General features: G+C 43.4%; 1 long non-coding RNA gene across 1 annotated transcript; it reads left to right on the top strand.

Annotated features, from left to right (window-relative positions):
- On the top strand, positions 1 to 4,805 carry LOC119374015 (uncharacterized). Its single transcript, XR_005180059.2, has 5 exons — positions 1 to 124; positions 1,693 to 1,841; positions 3,425 to 3,460; positions 3,719 to 3,765; positions 4,679 to 4,805. It is a non-coding gene; the product is annotated as an uncharacterized LOC119374015 (long non-coding RNA).
- The last annotated feature ends 34 nt before the right edge of the window (positions 4,806 to 4,839 follow it).

The raw sequence follows: 4,839 nt of genomic DNA, 5'->3' as shown, positions 1-4,839 counted from the left end.
ATCATCATCATCGTCTCGACGTTCCTCCGTGAATTGGCGCTTGGCTGCAGAATGGCCGTGAGACGGGTTTCCATCGGGGGCTACGTCGCCGACGACACCGACACACAGGGGCAACGTTCCACAGGTGGGCGCTCCTTCATAATCGGAAGTCACGTTGCGCTCTCAATGAATGGCGCCAGTCACATAACTTTATTTTAAGCGTGTTGCAAACTCTTTAAAAGAAGTCTTCGTAACTAAGTATACAGAGTAAATAAATTTCGATTTCACATACAGTCGACCATGCCGCATGTTTTATTGCGATAGCAATTAAATGGACACTCTCAACGGGTTTTTGCCGTTGCCGTCATGTTGCGTATAAAGTCCAAATCGATAACATCACCCCGCACATCGTATGTTTTACCAACGAGTAAAGCGCGCGAGCGCTGGCAACGAACGCGGCTGAAGCAGAGATAAAAGGAGCCGGCCATCTCCGTCGCACGAAGGGCGCAAGGGACAACATCAACCCACGTACGTGCCAGGCCTGCCGTCGATTGCTCCTCAAGCAGAGAGGAAGCGCCTCGCCCATCTTTCGTCGGGTGAAGAAGCATGAGGGGAGGCCGAAGGAGTTGGGGGGGGGGGGCTGCGTCGCTCGAGCAGCAACTGTGAGAGCACTGTCGAGAGCACTGTCGCGAGCGCTGGTGCGCACTATCTCGGCAGACATCGTATACGGCTCGTATACATTTCTACGTACTGTGCTCTCACCGCTTTGCGTCGAGACGACAGACAGCACGAAAACAGCTGCTCTCCCTGGAGCGGCCGTATACCCTTACACCAGCGTTTAGTAGAGTTACGTGAGATCGAGTCCAAAAGAGTTAGCTGCTAGCCCTACTTCGTATAACATTACAATTTAATTGTTGTTATCCATTCATTGCTTTGCCCTTGTGGCGAAACTGCTTTCTTTTTTTGTTATTTTACAACATTTAAATCACAAACCAAAGGTCACATACAAAAGTAATTATTAGCTTCAGGCACAATAAAAAAGAAAGCAAGAAACTGCTACTTCACCTTCGCTGATGGAATGTGGCACAAGAAACATCACGTCCAACACGGAAGTGCCTTTAATAAAGTAGGCATGTATAGCCATTGGCGTAGCCCAGGGAGGTTCAACTCTACTTGAAATTTTTCAATTTTGCATGTGTATACAACACACGAACATACATAAAGGTTGTTTGACCCCTCCCCCCCTCCCCGGAAATATTTCTGGCTACGCCCATCTGCAGTCTGAATAAAACTAACTGTAGTAAAATTGGGCGAGGAAAGGAATCACCTGCAGCTCAGCTTCAATGTTTTTTATTTTTGCGGCAACTTCAGAACAGAGTTGGCCATAATAATTCGCATCCGCGAATGCAGGCAGTGTGAATAGGCCATTATGACTTTCACAGACATTAGAATAGACATAGAACAACAGACAGCACCCGTTGAGTCTAACGTGTGTCTCCGTCCCTGTGCTTTTAATTTAACACTGTGTTCCCAAAAGTTTGACCATGAACCAACTCGCCAAAACCAATGTTTTACTTAAGACAACAACCCTTGCTGCCCTCCATTGCAGGCATCAAGAGAAGAACGATGCAAGTATAATTAATCCGTTATGCTTTCTGCTGCAACTCCTACTACGAGTTGGGTTCTTCATCTGGTGCCGCTTTTATCTTGCAGAACATTCGACGAAATAAGACACACGGCCCTGACAACAGCGCCAGAGCCCTTTACGTCACCCCTGTCGTGTGCTTGGCTTGCCGTGGTGCTCATCAGCCTGCTCGCCATAGTGACCGTCATTCTAAGTCTCTGCTACATCTTCAAGAAAGGTACACGAGGATGCGCAAAGTACTACGGTAATGGCATTATACAGAGTATATACACAGCCATTGCTGCCTTCCCACAAAGAATTTGCATAAATGCTCCATCCAATAGCGCTTATTATCGTGATGTTAAGCACTTCTGGAGTGTATCAGGTAGCTGACCTTCCCATACAGATGCACGTTTGTGTCGCTGGTTTTAGGTCGGAAACTTGAACGTCCTGGTAAATTTCGTCATGGACTCTTGACATCGTTGCTCAGCAAAACTTGAAGTTTTAGGTAGTCACGACGCACCTTTAACCATATGTGTAGTATTTACGTTAGCTGAGAAAAAGTATTTATGGTTTGAGTGGAAACCAGCTAGCACGACTATCTTTCACAGGTAAAGGGCAGGCGCATCGCGATTTTGTGGGCAGAGGTGACATTTTTGTTTAGGTTGTGACCGAGTATACCATTGGAGAGATCTGCCATGGTACTGATATCGGTGCGTATGTTTTGCCTACTATTGTTCCTCTTGTATGCGTTTGATATTGCACTGTTTAACTTTCCAGTAATTTTCCATCATACGTATGTTACCAATTGCACACATGTGCATGGTGACATATGAGACACTACGTAATGGTGCTGGCAGTGCTCCCCATCATGCCAGCATAAGGTGTCTCGATTCATATCTTCACCCATATTCAAGGGGGGGGGAGTGCATTGAGGTCTCCTGCACCATATTCTGGTTATAAAATCTCTCGTACAACTCTGCTGAAGGTGGTGACAGTAGTGCTCTTATTCAGCTTTTGCACCTTTTTCTCATTCTTCCTATACTAACAGATACATCACTGAAAATCCACAAAATTTATGAAAAATTCAAATTGCCCTTAAACAAGGTCACTTACGTGGCTCATGTGACATAAGAAAGAAATCTCAACAGGCCATGTGTCATGCGTTCCTTCAAGAAGGAACCACGCTGACAGTTTATGGCTTTCTTAACCCTTTCAGACGCCACCTATGAAGAACAGTCTGTAAATATGTCAAATCAATACGCTATTTCAAGGCGCTCGATATTCTATTGTAACAAAAATAATGTCATAATACACTAATTTGTGTGTTATGGCAAATGTTCCCAGTTAAATTGTAATTAAATGTTTGTTTATTCTGAAGTCATTCATGCCTTGTTTTTACATAAATAGAATCAAATCTCAGGCTAGAAATATAGTGCGAATTCGTTTTCGGTTATGTCAATCTTGAGCAAAGAAAAATTATACTTTAGACGCGGCTCGCGGGAAGCGGCACATTGAACGCACATCGAACAGCAAAGTAATCATATGCAACAGTACACTGCAAAATGAAGTTGAATGAAGACAAATTCATTATGCAGGAGGTTCAATTCATCCAAAGCTCAACGCATCTGTCTTTTTCTTAGTCACTAGTCGATACAACTAACAAAAAGAAGTGGTGTACACAATTGTGTACATAGCGTGTCAAAGGGTTAAGTGAGAATATTTGACACAAACTGTGAAAGATAGGCTCCGTTCTTATGACATCAAATCAACAATTAGCTCGAATTCATCAAGTGCACTGTCGCATTTTCCGATTCCTAGGTCGCCCACCCCTGCCGACAAGCCCTCCTGTCCTTCGTAAGTGATCTCGAACAAAATCCTTACTAGTCTTTAGGTCATTGCTTGAACACTTTCAGTCATAGCCAATTGAATCTGAGCAAATGCATCCTTGATCTCTTTTAGTGAGCACACCTTACCAATGTGCAAATGGCACAGGTATGTCGTCCGTATAGTTCTCCACACCCACTGTGGTGTGCAGACGTGCGGGTCGACGGTACACCCAACAACCAAGTGCGGTTGTTGGTTTCAGCAGGCTTATGTCATCTCTCGTTTCAGATGTGACGACGCCTAGCCAGGGAGACAGTGGCCACTCTAGTGCACTGGTAAGTACTATCCACATGTAAGCCAACAGGAATGAAAAACGGTGCAATTAGGCAGTCGGATCAACACTTTTAGCTCAGTCTTATGCTCATGATCTTCATAATATGAATAACAATTCATAAAACAATATTACTGGTGGAAAACATTACTGCAGATCAAAAGCCACATGTCCACTATTAGCTACATCTTTAGCTTGTGGTCTCCGAGATCACACTGCATGCGAGCAGACATCTTGGAGGCCCTGGTTTCCTGATTACGCGCAATTTGGTGGCAACCATGCAGCAAGAACATCGAAGTGAGAGCTGCTTGCTTCACTACACATTTTTTGCTGGCGCTGCTCTGTCTTAGGGTAGCAGCAGTTGCAAATGTTGCAAGAGACTTCTTCAACCTCAGATGCACCACAAATTCTACATGACTACCCCCAAGTTATACTGTCTTACTTGCTGTGCTATGTCTTAGACAGTGAGCACATCTTTTAATTCTCGCAATATGAAAATAGCAAATGCACACGTGCACGCATATTTCATGAAGTAAAGTATAAACCTTAGGCCATACTGAAAACGTGATCCAGCACTCTTTTCAGCCATGACGGACTTAAAAGAAAAAGTTTGTATAAATGAAAATGTATCTCCCACTATACTTTAGCCATAAAATATTTTCCCAATGAAATACTGAAACATATTTTTCACAAAAACTGCACCTTTTACACTTTAATCTTGTACAGTGTGACATTTGCACCCGTTGATTGATTGATGTGCTGTTTTACAAAAAAACCAAAGAAAGATAAATGTACCTAACTTCTGCTGTGATGTACTAAGTGCAATAATTTAAAGTATTAATACCATCTGCTGTGATGTACTAAGTGCATTATCAATAATTGAAAGTATTAACACACCATTCTTTTCTTTCTTCTAGGCTAACATCAGTGCAGCAAGCAGCGACGGAGACGATCGGGCAACGTCATCACGTATAACATAGTTATGCCCAAGCTAAATCATAATTCGCAAATAGCCATCGCATCCAGTTAATAAACTTGTTCCACAAGGTTTCCATGACCATTCACTTCACAAGGCACA

This window comes from Rhipicephalus sanguineus, chromosome 11 (assembly GCF_013339695.2).
Source record: "Rhipicephalus sanguineus isolate Rsan-2018 chromosome 11, BIME_Rsan_1.4, whole genome shotgun sequence".
Lineage (NCBI taxonomy): Eukaryota > Metazoa > Arthropoda > Arachnida > Ixodida > Ixodidae > Rhipicephalus > Rhipicephalus sanguineus.
Note: the sequence above shows the minus strand (reverse complement) of the source record. Positions and strands in the feature narration are given on the sequence as shown.